The sequence below is a fragment of the Meriones unguiculatus genome, chromosome 10 (assembly GCF_030254825.1).
Source record: "Meriones unguiculatus strain TT.TT164.6M chromosome 10, Bangor_MerUng_6.1, whole genome shotgun sequence".
NCBI lineage: Eukaryota > Metazoa > Chordata > Mammalia > Rodentia > Muridae > Meriones > Meriones unguiculatus.
This window is the reverse complement of record NC_083358.1, coordinates 34,278,811-34,297,907: the sequence shown is the minus strand read 5'-3', so window position 1 is coordinate 34,297,907 and position 19,097 is coordinate 34,278,811. Positions and strand designations below refer to the sequence as shown.

The window sequence follows — 19,097 nt, the reverse complement described above, 5'->3', positions numbered from 1 at the left end:
ATGGGGGCAAAGCATATATGAAAATTCACCTAAGTAGAATTTTGGCAAATGGAAAATACATCACAAGCACACAGTAAGTAGGGTGCCATGACTCAGGCATGCGAAGCCCTACAACCAGGGGGAAGGTGTGAAGAGTCGCAGCATACTCCAAGCTGCCAAGGGAAGGGCTGCAGAGACTCAAAGGAAGAGGAATTGGAAGGCACAAATCAGAAAACAGCGGTAATTTTGCCACGTGTAGTTTGGTATTTTGAGAGATTCTCACTACATAGTCCAGTTGGCCTCACACTTACTATATATACCCCAGGCTGGCCTTAAACTTGAAATCCTCTCTCAGTCTTCCAAGTTCTGGGACTATAGATCTTAGTCCTAAGGTCTGGCTTAGGAAATGCATACATATTTTTCAAATTTTGTTCATTTTATTTATTCACTTTACATCCCAATCATAGCCCCCGCCCTCCTCTCCTCTGGGTCCCAGTCCCACCCAGCCTCTCTCTTTCCCCTTCCCCCCTCCTCTATTCCTCAGAAAAGGGGAGCCTTCACCCAACCACCCCATCTTATCAAGTCACATCAGTACTGAGCAAGTCCTCTTCCCATTTGGTCTGGCAAGGAAGACCCACCAGGGGCAATGATCAAAAAGCGGGCAACTGAGTCCATGTCAGAGTCAGTCCTGCTCCCCTTACTTAGGAACCCACGTGAAACCTGAGCTGTCCATCTGCTACATCTGTGTAGGAGGCCAAGGTTCAGTCTATGCGTGGTCTTTGGTTGGTGCTTCAGTCTCCACAAGCCCCTCTGGGCCCTGGTTAGGTGGCTCTGTTGGTCTTTTGGAGCTCTTGTCACTTCCAAGTCTTTCTATCCATCCCCCTAGTTTTTCACAAGACTCCCTATGAATGTTTGGCTGTGAATCCTTGCATGTTTGGATCCACTGCTGGTTGGAGCCTCCCAGAGGACAGCTATGTTAGGCTCCTGTCTGCAAGGATATCCGTGTATCATTAATAGTGTCAGGGGTTGGCTGTCTCCTGTAGGATGAGTCACAGGTTGGAGGCCAGGAATTGGTTGGGCATTACCTCAATCACCACTCTATCTTTATCTCTGCACATCTTGAAGATGATACATTTTCGGTCAAAGTTTTTGTGGGTGGGTTGGTGTTCCCCTCCCTTCACTAGGAATCCAGTCTAGTTAGAGGTGGTCCTCTTCAGTCTCCACGATCCCTGCTACAGGAGTCTCAGCTAGAGTCACCCCCGTATCCTCCCCCAAAAAAGTCTACCCTGTCCTAAGTCTCCAGTTTGTCACAGAGATGCCTCCACCCATGGTTTCTATTATCTCTGTCGACTCTATGTCCTCCCACAACCTTGTTCTCCACAGGTCTGATATCCACCCTCAATTCTCTCTGCACTCCCTCTCTTGCCTAGTTCCCTCTCTTCAACCACTTCCATTTCCCCTTCTAAGTGAGATTTAATCACCTTCCTTTGGGTCCTCCTTGTTATTTATCTTCTTTTGGTCTGTAAATCAAAGAATATTTATCCTGTACTATATGGTAAAATTCACTTATAAGTGACTACATACCATGTGTGTCTTTCTGGGTCTGTGTTACCTCACTCAGGATGATCTTTTCTAGTTCCATCCACTTGCCTGCAAATTCATGGTTTCTTTGTTTTTAATAGCTGAGTCGTATTCCATTGTGTAAGTATACCACAATTTCTTTATCCCTTCTTCAGTTGAGGGACATCAAGGTTGTTTCCAGTTTCTGGCTATTACTCTGCTTCTATGAACATAGTTGAGCAAGTGTCCGTGTATGGTTGAGCATCTTTTGCATATATACCCAGGAGTGGTATAGCTAGGTCTTGAGGTAGAGCTATTCCCACTTTTCTGAGAAAGCACTAGATTGACTTCTAAAGTGGTTGTACAAATTTGTGCTCCCACCAGCAATGGAGGAGTGTTCTCCTTTCTCCGCATCCTCGGCAGCATGTGCTATCGCTTGAGTTTTTTATCTTGGCCATTCTGGCAGGTCATATTTTTTTTTAAATGTAACATTTCTTTATTGTGTTTTTTTGTGTGTGCATGTGTGTGCCACAGTGCACATGTGAAGTTCAGAGGACAACTTATGATAGCTGGTTCTCTCCTCACACAATGTGGTTTCCAGGAATAGAACTCAGGTTACCAGGCTTGGCGACCTTAACCTTTAACTCCTGAGCCATCAAAAATATTTTTTTATTTGGTATTCATGACATGTTTCTTTAAACTTTATTTTCAGATAATTGTTACTCAAATGCAGTTGTAAAAAATAATGTAAAGAATTTTTTCATGTGTCCTTCACACCGTGGTGCCTGGCCATAACATCTCGTATTACACAGTTAAAATATCAAACACAGCATCACAATATGGGAGCACTCACATCTGCATATATGGCCAGATTAACGTCCTGCCTTCATTCTCTCTCTGACCCCCAGTTACGGCTAACCTGCTCTTCATCCTTGTCAACTCAGTGCTTTATAAACATTAATGAAACAATCTGATTTTTCACTCAGTATGTCCCTCTGAAAAAATCCACCCACACTGGCTTATAGACCATCAGTTTGTCCTTTTTATTTATTTTTTTTTCCTGAATAGTGTGACATGATATGTATGGTCCTGCTGGACTGGACTATAACTACATGTTTAGAACATGAGTTCTAAAACATGAGGTGTGTGTGTGTGTGTGTGTGTGAGTGTGTGTGTGTACATGTGTGAGCGCCTGTGTCCATGTGTTCACATGTAGAAACCAGACATAGATATTGGTTGTCTTCCTCAATTGTTCGTCATCTTATTTTTGTGACATTCTCTTACTGAACCAACAGTTGCCCAGCCTGGCTGGCCAGCAAGCTTCTGCAATCCTCCACTCTCTGCCTCCCACCATGGGGCTTACAGGCAAGTGGCATTACCCCTGACTTTTAATGGGGGTGCGCAGGTCTAAATGCTTGCACAGCAAACACTCTGTCTACTAACCCATTTCCCCAGCCCCACACTCAGTAGTTTTTGTCTTTTTTTTTTTAACTGCCCAAGTGTTTCTCAAAATGTTGTACCATTTTACAATCCCACTTGCAGTGGGTAAGTGATCTAGTTTCTCGACAGCAACAGCATTTGAGATTCCTACTGCTCTATTGTTAGCTACTCTGAGGTTCTGTCATAGCATCTCATTATGGTCCTCACTGGAATAGCTCCAGTGGCCAATGACATTGAAATCTTTGCCTGAGGATCCACCTATGGATCCTCTTCAGTGAAATGTCTGTTCATATTTTTCCAGTGTTTTCTAACTGGACTTTTTCTGTTCCATTTTAGGGGGCTCCGGTGTGTATTCTCGGTTCTGACTCTGTTGGATGTGCAGCTGCAGTCATTTTCTCCCAGATAGAGTTTGTCTATTCATCTTCCTAACAGCCTCTCACAGAAGTCTTTAATTTTAATGAAGCCCAATTTATCAGTGTTTCTTTTTATGGATTACGCTGTTACGCATGATCCAAGAACCCTGCCTAAACCTAGATCCTAAAGGTCTCTTATATTTTGTTCTAAAAGTTTCATAATTGTATATTTCACATGTAAAGTTCATGATTGATTTGGGGTTGATTTTTGTGGGAAATGTGAGACAGCAAGGTTTTATTTTATTGTTTTACCATGTCTCCCACTCTCCAGGTGCTTGGGTGTGGTTCTTGGAAAAGCTCTCTTCCCCACTGAGTTACTCTTAAACCTTTGCCAGAAATCAGTGGGGTCCATTTTTGGTAGGTCTAGTTCTGGGTTTTCTATTCTGCCCCATTGACCTATGTGTTTCTTCCTCTGTCAACATAACTAAGATGCAATCTTCACACCACTGCTATATGTTAAGTTTCAGCATTAGATAAACGGATTCTTTCTATTTTATTCTTCTTTTCAAAAATTAGCTTAGCTAATTTAATTCTCTTGCCTTTCTAGGTACATTTTGACAATATTCTTATCTATGCTCACAAAAGACATTTCAGGGCTGGTAAGGTGGCTCAGAGATTAAAGTGCTCAACTCACAAGTGCAAAGACAGAAGTTAGGATCCCTATGACCCATATAAATGCCAAATGGGCATGGTAACCCATCCTCAGAAAAGACAGTCAAGGATTCCGCAAAGCAAACTTTCTAGCAACACCAGGCACATGGCAAGTTCTAGGTCCCTGTCTCATTGGATAAGATGGAAGAACCATAAGGATGATCCTGATTTCAACATCTGGCCTCTACATTTATATGGACCCATATACACGTATATTCTACACACATATGCCTACACAAACATACACACACAGGTGCAAAGAAAAAGCATTGCAGGAATATTGATAGGAATTTTGTATATCAGCTTGGAGTGAAGTGAAGTTTTACTATGTTTCTAATCCAGAGACAGGGGTGTTTCCATTTATTGGGTCTACGCAGTCTTCCTCAGCACTCAGAATTTAGTCCTATCTGTTTTATTAGATACATAACCCCCAAGTATTCTACTTTTGAGTAACTGTGTCTTGCATTTTTCGCTGCAGTGCCTATGCCACTGCTAGAAGTCTTTAATGTTTATCTGATTTCTTGTGACGTTGCTTAATTAGTTTATTAGAACACAGCATGTATTTGCCTTAGCTTGATGAATTCCTTAAGAGCTTCCAAATAGTCAGTCATGCTAAGCTACCAAGGACAACTGTTTCTTCCTTCCTGGTATCTGTCTTTTGGTTTCTTTCTTTGTCTTAAGACACTTTTGTGTGGTCTCAACACTATATTGGTTGCAGACAATGACAATGAGCATCCTTGTTCCATTTTCAGTCTTGAACAAAAATTCAAGAGATCTTAGCTTTTTGTTTTCTGTTCTATTTTTGTAGTTGTTTCTGTTTTCTTCTTTCTGCAGTTTTTCTTTTTGCCCACTATCCTCCCTGACTTACTGCTTTCCTGGAACTTTTTATTGTTGTTGTTTGGAAACCCATTTCATTAATCTATACTGCTTCTGAGTTTATTTTTGCATGGCCTTTTCCTTATTAGCACTTGTCACATTATTCAGACATATCTTGCCAGTGGGGGTGCCATTGGAGAGTCCTCACTTTCTGCTACCCCTCCAGCACCAGCCCAGCAGGAAGGAAAGGGCAGGCTCACCACTGAAAACAGAAGAGAAAGCCCAGGCTCTCGGCTTCCCCAAGTGGTCTCAGCTGCTGACAGGGTTACATGTGGGAAGAAGAGGTGTGGCTGTTGTTCCTAAGCTCACGAAAGGAAAGTTGCAGTTCTCCTGTTGGCTTTGTCTGACACAGCCCAGGCAGAGATGCTGCTGCCTCGATGGAGGCGAATGAAAACATGGTCTTCAATAGCAAGGGTGATAGAGGATCTATCTACAGTTTTGCATAGTATTTGACTAGAGTCAAGTTATTCTGTCTGAAAGTTTGTGCTAAGAGGCAGTCTCCCTTCTCAGTGTTTGGCCAGAGAAAGCACGCTTTTGTTTTTCTGTGCCTGTCAGGTTTTGTGGTGTGTTCTTTTGTTCCATGCCTAGAATACATGACATAAGAAGAAAACCCAGGCAACTCACCGCTGGCTCTCATCTGAGGTCCTTTGTTACATAGGTTTCTATTGCTCTGACAAAATGTCCGAGATGATCAGGTTGAAAGGAAGAAAGTTGTGTTTTGGTTTGTGGTTTTTAAAGTCACTTAGTGTCTTGTTTTGAGCTTGTGGGGAGGCTCATCATGGGGAAAAGCCTGGGTTAGAGCAAAACTGTTCATTCTTGGTAGCTAGAAAGAAAACATAAGAGCATGTCCCAATGTCCTAACTTCCTTGTACTGGAGCCCACCACTTTAAGGCTACACCACTCCCAACAGTACTGCAGGCTAGCGATCAAGCTGTAGGCATGTGAGCCCGTGGAGGCACTGAAGATCCAGACCATAACTGGTCCCAAGAGTTTGCTCTCTTCTCTCCACTGTTCAGTATTATCTCCTATTACGTGGTGTGTGTGTGTGTGTGTGTGTGTGTGTGTGTGTGTGTGTGTGGTGCTTTGCAGAAGAAACAGAAAATAATGTATCTATTCTATTTTCCCAAAGGCATAAGCACCCACTGTATATCTCTAAATATTAAATTGTTGCCAGTACTTTTAGATTATAGAATTCAAATTAGAATTCAGTGAGTTTGCTTCTCTTGAAAATACCTGGCGATCTTGGGCCCACACTCCACAAAGGAAAGAAATGCCTGGGGCTGTACCACCCACTATGGTTACCTACTAGCCACAATGGTTGTGTGTATTCATTGCTTTTCTCATCACTGACTAAATGCTCAACTAGAAACATCTTGCAGGAGGACAAGGTTATTTGGGTTTAAAGAAGAGCCATAGTCCATCACGGAACGGAAGACATGGTGGCAGAGAATGGAGAGGAAGTGAGTCTAATCTGTCAAACCTCAAGGCCCACTCCTAGTGACCTACTTCCTCCAGAGGCTCTGCCCTTAAAGGGCTCACACTTTTTCCAAACAGAACCACCAGCTGGAGGCCAAGTGTTCAGACACATGGGCCCATGGAGGACAAATGACGTTCAAACCACAACACTATGCAAGTTTAAATTAAAATTAACAGGAATTTTCCACTTCCCAATCACAGTAACAATGTATACCTAGTGGCTTCTGTATTAGACAGTGAGGTCTGAGAACTGTCCTGGGGCAGGACATTCTGTTACACAGTACTGAGCTTGAACATGAGGGGGCCAGGCATGCTTCAATGTGTCAAGACCCCACAGCTTGCTAATGTCATCAGCTGTGCCATTCATTGACCTCATCTGAAAACTGTGTGTCTACAAAGCCTCGCTTAACTTAAAGAGTTGGTGGGATTTTAACTGGAGATACAGGTAGAAGTATGCTGTGGGGAGCATAGCAGGGGCAGTGACTGAGGGGGTAGAGGCTGTGCTCCTGACCAATCAGGGTTTGAATAGAGAGTAACAGAGTGGGAGAAGAAAAGCAATTGGAGATTATAGAGCCTGTTTTAATCTCCACTTTGCCTGGAACTAGCTGTATCTTTAGGCTAAAAGATTAACTTTGGCCATGCAGACCTCACCAGCCACACCATGGCCACTCTCTCTCTTTTGATATCTGTGCATTAGCTATGTTGGTTTTCTTGGTTCACTACATGTCCCAAACAACTTCTTTCTTCAGGACCTTTGCACTACCTCTGCCTTGACTACTCGGCACCATGTACTAGGCCACCCCACCCCCCCCAAGCCTGTGGATCCCAGAGAAGCTTCTCTGAAGCCTTGATCAGGAGAGAGCCCTGCCATTAGAGTCCACAGGGCCTACTTCCAATTCAAGGCACTCACCGTAGTGTCCATTCTTCAGGTACTCAAGCAAGCACTTACCTGTGTATCTCCCTCCCCTGCTTGGCCATGAGACTTGTGGGCACCAAGACTATGTGTGCCTTGGCCACCACTGTATTCCTGGGCTAGCAGAAAGCCTGACATAGAATGAGCACCGAAGCAAACATTGATTGCCAAAGGTTGAGTGGTTCTTCTGGTTAGTTTTGGCAGCATCAAAATGGAAGCTGCAATAACTTTTGCCCTTACATTATAGATTAAGATAGCTCATTTTAAACTTGAGACCAAAAATCCATAAACATTTCTATCACGTAAAGAGAAATATTAAATAATTCTCTACCACGAGGCTCCCTAGTGACCCCATTAAAAACAGACATCTCCTGGAACTCAGGAGTCAGTCCTATGCTGAGGCCTCTGAGATGTTAGGAACCAGGTTGGACAGCGCTGCTACGAGCTTTGCCCTCCTATCACCCAGTTAATTACCGAATGCCTTGTTTGTCGCTCCTTTGGAGTTTAATTTGTTTTCATCTAAAACCTGATGAATTTCATTCCAGCTGGAAGTACATTTTCTGTCTTAGCTAATCACCCCCAAATCAATCAAAAGGTAGCAAACCTTCCAGGCCTTAGTTTCCCCTTCTGTTAAATGAGAAGAATAATTACCATTCTGTGTAACACACAGGTTTATGGAGATCATGTGAGACAACTCATGGGAATGCAGCCAGCAAATTCTGCAAACGTAGGCCAGGGCGCCTTTTCAGGGCAGTAGTCTTCCGGCTTCTTCTCCCAAGTCCCTATGCTGCTAAGGGGAGAACTAGCCCAAGTCACTAGGGGGCTTTACCTTTAAGAAGCATTCTGGCATTCTGAGCTTTGATGGACCTCCCCCACCCCCCCAAGTAAGGACAGGGAGATAAGAGATAAAATTGCCAGAACTGTCAGCCTGGGAAGGCTGTGGGACAATGGCCAACCTCACTCATAACTGAGCCCCCAAGCACCAGGTGTTCCTGCTCCACTGTCTGCAGCTGAGAACACCACAGGTGGGAGTTGAGGCACAGCTAGGCTGGTATGCAGATTTTTGCTCGCTCCTCACCCCCGCCCCGGCCACGGGGAAGCTGTCGTGGAGGAGATTCACCTCCCGGTGCAGCAGAGGGCAGTGGTGCTCGCTCTCGTCTCAGCCCACACCTAGCATGGAGGGCAGGTTCTTCTGGGTGTGTTCAGAGCCCAGGAGCCAGGAGTTGAGCCCTCCTGACTGTCCCCTTGCTCCCCACCCCTCGGTTATCCCTTCATCCCGATTTAAATAGTTACGCACACAGGCACAGAGGCGGGCAGAGGCACATGCTGCCATCTATTACTGTTAACAGAGTCACTGAGTGCTCTCCCCCACACGTGCAAGGTGTCACGAGGGTTTTCCAACTTAATCCCTATGGATTTTTTCTACCATTTAGCATCTCAATTGACCACTTCCCTCCAAAATAAGACTATTGCCTAAAGTTAGGGAGAAATGAGTCCATTCCACCAGGCTCTTGGGAGTCAGTATGCTTCAGTGCCGGAAGAATCCTGTTTTAGAATCAGCTCTGACACAGGCAGATGACACTTGGGGCCTGTCACTTATCTTCATGTGCTCCAGTCGCCTCTAACCCAAAAATAAGGACTCTGGTCTCAACATTCTGTTCATACCTTAGCGTCTGTGGCCATGGGTTTCTGGGCCTCCTTCGTCATTCAGTGACAGGCAGGGAGGTGTCCTGTCCCACTTCTAGTCTGGTGGGATGGAGGTGCTGCAGGGCAGGGCTTTGGCTGAGCTGGGAGCTACTCTCCTCTCTCCAACGGCGCTTAAAATGAGTCACAGCACCTCTGTGGCGCAGGGCATGGTTTTAAGGTATGTGGGTTTATCTGACTAAATTAGAATGAGGAAACAGGTCAAAAATGAAGTCGGATGATGACTTGAGAGAAAACTTGATTCATTCTGTCTTTTTTACCTCTGGTAGGTAGGATCTCAGAGGAGCCAGAGTGTCCACAGGGATTTGCAGCTGGGATATTAAACCTGCAGTTTGGCTTCGGGAAATAGGTTTAAGAGGGATTGGCTAGGGAAGCAGCCAAATTATGAGGTTGATGACATTTCTGTTCTGTGTTTCTCCTTCCCATCGAGGGCACCTTCACGACCCATTTTCAGGGCAGCTATCCAATGGCTTCGTGGCAGACACAAGTCCCTCCTGAATGCTCCCAGGCTTTTTCACCCCAGCCCCCACAAAACTGCCCTGGTTTAGTCCAGATAGCCACTTGATTGCAATGTAGGGAAATGCCTCTGGGTCCCTAAAAGTCACTTTGTTTCAACAAATTAGGTGTTACTATCTATAAGGGCCAGCCCTGTGCTAGGAAACTCTAGGTCATGGCCCTGCCCTTCAGGAGTGTGTCCCTTCCTGTGTTTGTTTCCTGGCTGTTCTTTAGCTCAAGGCGGTGAAACTGACCACTTCAGGTAGACTTGAGATCCAAGTTGGATTTAGGCCTGCCCTTCAGAAGTCCTGCACTGGTTCTGAGGAAACAAGCTTTCTGCCAAAACCATTGCTGCCTCACCTCCTTCGTGTATTGACTGGAGCATCTGCACCCAAGAGCTCAGCACATCTTGTCCACTTCCTGTCTCAAGGTTCAAATGCCCTACTTATTGATAATGCATTTGGAAGTCTGCTTTCTTCCCTCTCCAAGGGAACTGTGTAAATGCTCATTTCTTCAATGAAAACCTTTCCAAGAGAATTAGCCAATTTGTTGACTTATTAAAATTAACAACATGGTAAGAGAAGATACTTGGACTCTGCAGGAGATAATCAGAAAATTAATTCTTCACAGATTTTTAATGTTCAAAGGATAGTGTCCTAGTGGGACAGAACAGTAATATGCTCCTAATTCTTACAACTGAAGTTCCCTTCTGCCACTCCAAAGACCCACACAATCGGACTCCACATTCCATCGTTGCTAAAGGTTTTAGATTTTATTTATTTATTTATTTATTTATTTATTTATTTATTTATTATCAGGCAAGGCCTTCGTTGCTATGTGGCCCAGTCTGGCCTTGAAGTCACCATCCTCCTCCCTCAGCTCTCAGGTGACGAAGAGTCTACAGGTATACACAGTAATGCCTGTCTTGAGATGACACCATCCAACAGAGCCACTGGCCTGCTCGTTACCATAGAGACCATTCTAAGTAAGCTTGAGCATGGCTAAGGAACTGGGCAGCCATTCCCAGTGACTCTAATCCATACATGTTAGGTGAGAATAACAGGAATGCCAGCCCAGTCACCAGAGCATTAGTAGAAATATAAACAGACATCCTTAGAATAGGTTCTGGTCCCAGCCTTGCTTACTGGGGACCAGAGCCAATGACATTCCCTTCTCCATGGCTCATTCACCTCACCTGTGAAAGTTTGGCCTTGGCTTGGAGGCTGGCTGCTGTCTCACTAGAATTTGTCCATAGTGAAGGAAGATTATAACCATAAAGCAAATTCCTCTCAAACTAATACTCAAGAACTACTCTTGGCTTTACTTCAAGTCTGTTCTATATAAAATGTAAAATTTTCATTTAAAGATGTATTTTTCATTTCATGTGTGTGAGCATTTTACTTGTATATGTGTATGTGTACCACATAGGTGCCTGGTGTCCTCAAACTACAAAAGATGGTGTCAGATCCTCTGGAACTTGAGTCACAGATAATTGTAAGGTCATGTGGGTGTTGGAAACTGAGCCTAGATCCTTGTGATCAGAACAAGTGCTCTTACCTCTGAGCCAACCAGCCCTTCAGCCCTATTGTTTAAAACAAATTACAGAATGGTTCAGATAAATGATAGTTGAGTTTTATTTTCTTTTCAGTGCCTTAACTTAGCAAAATAAAAAGATTGAAAAAAAAAAAAAAAGAAAAGAAAACGCAACTCTTTGTCGGTCCTAAAGAACGTTTTGCAATGTTCTGCTCTGAAATGACTAACTAATAAGGACCCTCTGGGTTGAATGGTCCCTGGGTCCCTAGTGGCTGGGATGCTCAGGGTTAGGGTGTCATATCTGCAGGTGTTCACTACGTCACTGCTTTACTAAGGAAACAGGTAGCTGGTTGTCAGGTTTTTCAGCTTCTTCTGGTTCTCTGCTATGGCTGAACACAGGTTGATTTGGCAGCCTGTAATGTTCAACTCTCTGGCTCTGGTGGCTGTGTAGACCACACTGGCCTTGAACTCAAAGAGATCCACCTGCCTCTGCCTCCCCAAGTGCTGGGATTACAGGCATGTGCCACCATGTCCAGTTGGTTCCTAGAGTTTATATAGAGACACACAACCCCTTGTGCATCCACAACATGAAAGTAAACTGTTTGAGAGGACAAGAGGGCTAGAAGGAAGGAGGAAGGCAGGGAATAGGCTCAATATACAGCATATGCTTGTAGAAAAACTTAAAAGTAAACCTTTTTTTTTTAATCCCAACTCTTTCCGGTGGTGGTGGTGCACGCCTTTAATCCTAGCAGAGACAGAGGAAGGTGGATCTCTGTGAGTTTAAGGCCTGGTCTACAGAGCAAGTTCCAGGACAGCTAAGGCTACAGAGAAACTCGTCTCAGAAAAAAAAAGAAAAAAGGAGAAGATAAAAGAAAAATCCTAGTCTCTAGAACCTTCTACCCAAATAAATGGAACCAGTTTCTGGAAGCACAGATACACCACAGGCACATAGCAACACTGTGGTGTCCTGACCTAGAGCTTGAGAGCTTAGCAGGCCTGACACTCTGGTAGAATTACCTGGGAGAACTTGAATAAAAATTCCAATTCCTCAGCTGTACTCCCGACTCTCCAAGTCAGAAGCCCCAGAGTCAAGGAATGTATATTTTCAAGTTTCTCAATAAGGCTACTGATGTCATGACTTAGACTGGTGTCCTGAAATCTGACAGTCTTCTGTTGTACTTTATTTAGTATCAGTAGTGCATGGGTGGGGAGGGGGGTGCGGGTGTGCATGTGGACAGGCGCACATGTGCCAAGTGTGTGTGTAATCAGAGGACAACTTTTAAGCGTCAGTTTTCCCCTCTTACAAGGTATTGAACTCGGTCGTGAGGTTTGTATGGCAGGTTCTTTCTACCAGCTCAGGTATCTCACTGGACCAAGTATTTAGAAATCACAGAGAGCTCTTTCATGTTGAACATGCAAGGGCCTCCCGAGGGTTCACTACTCTGCACTGTGCTGGCACTGGGGTCAACAATAAGGAGTCATCATTTCCTCATAGCACCCTTCATTGGAATGCTCTGCCTAAGAGCTCAGTGACTTCATGGAATTGAGGAGGGAAGGGTAAGTGATGCAGAAAGCCAGGAAAATGCCAGAAACATGGGCACTTACCTACTCCTTGCCTTGTTGGGATCTAGATATGTCTCATACTTTGGCAGCTTTTCAGAAGTGTTGGTCATGTCTTCCTCACACACTCTCGGATGCCTTCTGGGATCCCCATACAACACAGCCAGGCCACAGGCCATCGCCAATAAAGGAAACTTAATGACAGCATTTAGGAGTGAAATCTGCCTATGTCCCTGATCCATATCCATGCCAGCCCTGGCCTCCCTTTGAAATGCTGAGAACTCTGCTATCTTCTTAAGCAAGGCCTTTAAGAATCTTTGGGAATCTTCACAAAATTACACGAAGCATCCAAAGGCTTCTCGGCATGAATGAAACAGTTGAAGGAAGATCTACTAGAACACAAACTGGTGAGCACCGAAAGCAGAGGGCTGTAGCCAGACCACAGTCTGCGCTTCCAAAACCTCATGGAATCATCACAAGAGCAGCTAGGGTTGAAGGGATATTCAGAAGGAAATTACTATGCTTCCAAACCCTCTGCCTAAAGCACAAGCCTTACTTTACAGGACTGCCCTTCTTAAGCCAGCCTCCCAGCCCTAAGACCTGATTGTGTAGGATGGGGTCTAATAGAATAAAGGACTATGTGCTACCTCCTGAGGGGACTGTCCTATAACCTAGGCATTTATCCATCCACTCAATCAACTTTTGTGGAGCTCCTAGTCTACAAAAGACACTAATCTAATCACTCCAAATACACTAAGTTATTTACTTCTTAAAGTTTACACATATTTGAGATAGCTGCCATAATTAGCTACGCTTCACAGAGTGAGAAATAGAATGGTAAACAAAATCACACAATCCCAGAATAGTGAAGTCTGAGAGCAGAGAGGCAGGTAGAGGGAGAGGTGTGGAAGGCAGGTCCCCTACTGATCTGGTGGCCTTAATAAAGTCTTTTCCATTCTCTAGCCCCAGCACACTCCATAAAATATAAACTAGTCTCTGAAATGTGCTTAGCTCAAAGAGGATCAAAAACACAAAGTACTGGGCAATACCTTATACTCAATGGGTTATGGGTTTCTGCCTACGTATGGAAGGAATGGTTTTAAAATGGGAAGCAAATCCCTAAACCAAGATGGAAGTAGTTATCCTGTAATGAAAGGGACACAAGACACCCTTCTCAATATGAAGAGCTTCTGCATGACCCGTGAGATGGGGCCATGGGGAAAACAGCTTCCCCTGTGTTCCCATGTTAGTTTCGCTTTAAATGATATATCTGCTGTATTACAAAGAGAATTAGAGATGCAGGGAATCTGAGTCACAGACTTTGCTGTTCATTTGAGTGTACATGTTCCCAACAGCCAAGAGCATCAAATATCCATCTCCATCTGAAAGCAACCGTGCCAAAGCATCAGAAAAGTGCATTTACTAAATACATGAACATCTGGACAGAGCCTTTCCAGAGGAATCAGAGCCAGAGCTCAAAGTGACAGTGTAACTAGCTTAAGCAGATGAAAGGGCAAACATGGTCACAAAACATGATCCTGGCCCAGTTTGCTGTTCTGTGGGGTGGGCTGGTATGAGGACAGCTTTGACCATGAGTTCCCTGTTCACAGCAATTGCCAAGGCTAGCAAACTCAATGTCTTAGCCTCTCCATCTTGCCCCAAGGTCCAAAATGAACTTCATGTTCCATCTTCAACCCAATCAAAACATCTGACTCTGGGTCATTTCTTGAGCCTGAAAAAAACATAACCAACACCCTTTGTGCTTTGTTTCACTTCCATAGATTAACTTGGATTCTGTTCCCATGACAGCAATCAATCTGGGACCTGATGCTTTGGCTGAGCATACATTACAGGTCCTGAACCTCTTTCTCATCCTCTTCCTCTCTCCAGGTACCCCTCTCCTCTGCCTATCATGAATATATTTAAATGAACATATTAAGAATAGTCTGAAAGTTTCTCAAAATGTAACCTCAGTGTTACATGCAGCCTAATATAGCCATCATACTCCCCCACACATGTATTTAAGAAACCCGAAGGCCATCAAGTTGGCTCAGTGGGTCACCAAGTTCGACAACCTGAATTTGATGCCCAGGACCCACATGACAGAAAGAAAAAGCTGACTCCTGAAAGTTGTCCTCTGACCTCCACATGTCTACCATAGTGTTATGGAATGACATTATACCCTAGAGGGCTCTACCCCAGCTAGTTTCCAAATAATCAAGACAGAGACCTTTTGAATTTACAAAAGCCTTAAAGCACAGTAACTGAACAGATATCAACCTCTAAACTTTTTTGCTCTTTCCCAGCTACGCACCCCAAGTTACTTGCCATAATTGCTCCTATCTGGGCTGATTCTGTTCCATCAGGGAAGCCTTCATGGCCATGTACTCATGGTCCCTACTGCCCCATTTCCTTCTCTCCAGCTTCTTCTCCTCCTTCTTCTTCCCACTCCCTGCCTCATGGTCCCTATCTAACCTCAAGCTCTGGAACATAAGCTTCACCTACTTCTCTTTTGCCTGGTTACAGGCCTTAGCAACTTTATTAACCAATTAACTTTAAATTAGGTAGATTAAAATTTACATAACCAAGGCCCATGTATGTGAGGATGTATTTGTATTGATAGCAACCAGATCTTGGGGACCAGTAATTTAGCATTAGAATGCATAGCACCAGACCAACCCCCAACTTCATGGCATGCAGGTATTTACACATACACACACACACACACACACACACACACCCCAAAACATAAAAACCCACAAGTAAATAAAAATTAATTTTAAAAAACAGAAAGTTTAAAGCCTATGCCCACACAAAAACTTGATATAAATGTTCATGTGGCCCCAGTCTATTAGCATAGCTACAAAGCGGAAACACCCCAATATTGGTGGCAAATCAAGCAAAATGTGGTCAGTCCACAAAATGAAATATTTTTCAGAAAATTAAAAAGAATGAAGTGATAATATATGATACAACATTGGTAAACCTAGGAAACATTGGAAGCATTCTCATTGACCACATACAGCATTCCATTTACATGAAATATACAGAAAGGGCAAATACCTAGAGACAAAGTATATTTTTGTTAGGCTAGGATAAGGGTATAAGAACATGGCTGCTCTTTCGTACAAGACTTAGGATTGGTTTGTTTGGTGGTGGCGGTGGTGGTGGTAGTTGTAGTTTGTTTTTTGAAGCAAGAATGTTACATAGCTCAAGCTAATCTAGTACTTTCAATTCAGATGGCTTCAGTCAGACACTTGATCTTCTGGCCTTGGCCTCCTGCATGCTGAAATTAAAGAGATGTGCTGCTGCACACACTGAGTGTTTCTTTTAAAAGAAACAAATGTTCCAAAATTAGTTTTTGATGGTCAGTGAACAACCATTTGAATGAACTGAAAAGCAGTGGATTGGACACTTCAAATGGATGAACTCTGTGAGACATGAGCCATATTTCAATAAAGCTACTTTGAATGCACATTTCGCATGTATCTTACAGTGTAGTATATTCCTACAGGGCATTTAAATGGATGGTGCTCTTACACATCTTTAGAGAAATGGAAGCGAGGCGTCAGTACATCTGTCTTTCTTTTCTCCTAAGAGAGGTGTTCTCTTCAAAATGGGAAATAATTACTAATGCCTTTCACTTCAAGCTTTAGTCTCAAGCAGATGTAAATAAGATAGTTTTACAGTGACAGAGAGTCAAAGAAAGGACATCAATTCAGCAAAAATCAGAAATGATAACAACTGGATATACTGAAGTACTTTTAATTTTTTTGACCTAACATGATAAAATATAGAAATTTGGTTGCACTATAGAAAATTTACCCTGAAGAATAGTTGGAAAAGGGGAGAAAATCTATCTTTCGTAGTTACATATCTACCTTCTGAGAGGTAGAATGAGTATCCCTTAACTTTGAGGATCTTCTCCACTAGCCACACTTCCCTGAGGCAGGGACAAAATGTTCAACTTGTTTTCCAGGGCTGCTGAGATGAAGAATTCAGGACACAGAAGAGTTGGGCACTGCCTTCACTGTGACTTCAATGTCCTTGGTGGAATGGCTTTCAAGAAACAGAGGCTGTTTGGTGCCATTAGTGCTACAGAGCCTTGGCTGATGATCTTGGCTAGATGACCTTGAGATGATTGCTGGTGGAGACCAGCTTCTTATAGGCTTCTTTGTATCTGTGGGCCCCTTAACCAAAGATTCAACTAAGCAATCAAAAACACCAGGAAAATTTGAATCTCTATTGAGCATACTCAGACTTTTATTCTTGTCATTAGTGCCAAAATAATACAGTATAACAACTATGCTGTGCTAAATATTATAGATAATTGAAAGATAATTTGAACTATAGGCAAGATAATTAGAACAATGCTTCTTAAAAAAACAAAGAAATTGGAACTGAAAGATAAAGAAACAGTGGCTCTCGAAAGTTTATTGGAGCACCCACTGTTCATTCACTGTTAATTATATCAAAAAAGTGGAATGGGCCAAAGTGCCCATTGACAACTGGAAGAATAGTAAAAATGTGGTATATATTCGCAATAGAATATTATTTAGACGTGAGAATAATGAAATTCTGTCATTTGAAGCATCTGGGGGACAGACACTAAGCAAAACAGGCATGGAGACAAATACCACATATTTTTCCTCACCTGTAAAGACTATAGACTTGATCTCAAATAAATGGAGAATAGAACAGTGAGGCTACAGTGGAAAGGCATGGGAAGAGAGGTTAGGGAGGGTATAGCTAATGGGTTCAAAGTGGGTAGAGAGACAACTTCTAAAGTTCAATGGCACAGCAGAGTAAGATTGACAACAATTAAGTGAATGGTTCAAAACAGCTAGTAGATAGGATTCTGAATGTTCCCAACACAAACAAATGATGTATGTCTAAAGCAGTATGTATGCCAGTTCCCCTGGTCCTACCATTCTGTACTGTACACATGTTTTTAAACATCACACTGTGGCCCAGAAACATAATTACTGACTGCTACAACATATTACAACAGAGATTGGTGGCTTAAATCAGGATGCATTTATTCTCTAACTGGCCTGGAGGCTAGAGGTCCAAAACATATTTGCTAGACTGAAGTCAGGAACTGGCAGGGCTGCGCGCCTTCTTTGATATACGGTGGCCTCACTCCAGACTGCCTCTCTGGCCACGTTCACTACTCTTCCACAGTCAAATCTTCCTCCATCTATTTCTTCTAAGGGCATCTGTGATTGCATTTAGGACCCACTCTGAAACCAAAATAATCACACAAGATCCTCAGTGTAGTTTAATCTCCTTGGCAGAACTCCCTTTACCTTATAAATAACAAGTCCCAGGTTTGCAAGATTAGAACATGGTCATTTTGGGAGGTTGTTTTTCATCCCACCCTGTGGCGTCACCAGCAACTTCGGCCTGCAGAACAGCAACCAGCCACATGGGCAAAGCCCAGATCAAAGGGTCAGAAATATTTCCCTCCCCTCTCCTGGTAGGAACTACAAAACCTAAACCTTCCAGGGACAGGGGAATATAAGACACCGGAGACATTAATGCAACATTTTACACAGAGGCAGGTCACTGAAAAGAGCTTGCCTTTGGCCAGGAAAGATGGCATGGGAACAGGTTTGGGAGAAACTCAAATACAAATCAAATTACATCGGGGAAAAAGGAATGAAAACATTATATTGATCGATACTGAGGGTAAAATAACGAGTCATAGTCAACACTCTATGCCCATGTCTCAACATAACTATGATGTAGTAGAAAAGGAAACACGTATGTATACAGGAGGATGCTACCCCACCTGTGGCTTTCAGTGGGAAGAGGAGCTCGGTGTGATAAATGGTTTGAGTAGCCTGATTGAAAGGGGCAGTTTCCTCCAAACAGCTAAGAGTTCATGCCAGTGTGTGTGTGTGTGTGTGTGTGTGTCTGTGTGTCTGTGTGTCTGTGTGTGTCTGTGTTAAGGCTGAGCTGGCAGCTCAGAGGGAACTGATTGGAAACTTTCCCCTGGTTAGTAGTGCTAGTACAGTAATGGAATCAGAGTCAGTATAAGGCTATGGGAAAGGAGAAAAAATAAACAGGAATGACAGACAGGTGACTGGCAGAAAATGCCAAGGGGTGGGCTTTCTTTTATTTTGCATAGCAGAAGAAGAATCTTGCCAGCTCCAAAAGAAAACATCAGAAGAACAAAATGAATAAAGCTGGAGAATGAGGTGGGATGTAGGAACTTCAGCTCATTAGCCATCTTCGCTTTGGCATACCGTCTCCAAGATTAGTGTGGTAGCTGGGAATATGTCTCTGAGATCACTCTCCCCTCTTCCTTGGTCCCTGTTTGAGCATAGAGGACTTTAACATTGTCCTCGAGTTCTTGGGGTTTGTTTAGAAATAGATTTTGGCTGGCAACAAGGGCTGGGCAGGTGGGAGTTATCCCTGTAACTATCTTGCCTCACACTATTACTAATGAGATGTCAGCTCATTAACAGGTAAAGGAATTCATTCACTGTGGC

The 19,097-nt window shown here is 43.4% G+C and overlaps 2 long non-coding RNA genes across 7 annotated transcripts in view; both read right to left on the bottom strand.

Annotated features, from left to right (window-relative positions):
- LOC132656837 (uncharacterized) overlaps nucleotides 1-9,128 on the bottom strand; it is a 60,624-nt gene extending 51,496 nt beyond the window's left edge. The window contains exon 1 of the long non-coding RNA XR_009594595.1: nucleotides 8,974-9,128. This is a non-coding gene — a long non-coding RNA (uncharacterized LOC132656837). The remainder of the gene's footprint in view (nucleotides 1-8,973) is intronic.
- Nucleotides 1-19,097, bottom strand: part of LOC110565547 (uncharacterized) — a 210,852-nt gene that overhangs the window by 67,089 nt on the left and 124,666 nt on the right. For 2 of the 6 annotated variants that reach the window (XR_009594587.1, XR_009594592.1), the window contains one exon: nucleotides 16,873-17,843. The exons of the other annotated variants lie outside the window; for them this stretch is intronic. This is a non-coding gene — a long non-coding RNA (uncharacterized LOC110565547). Of the gene's footprint in view, nucleotides 1-16,872; nucleotides 17,844-19,097 lie in introns of those variants that run through there. 6 annotated transcript variants of the gene reach the window in all.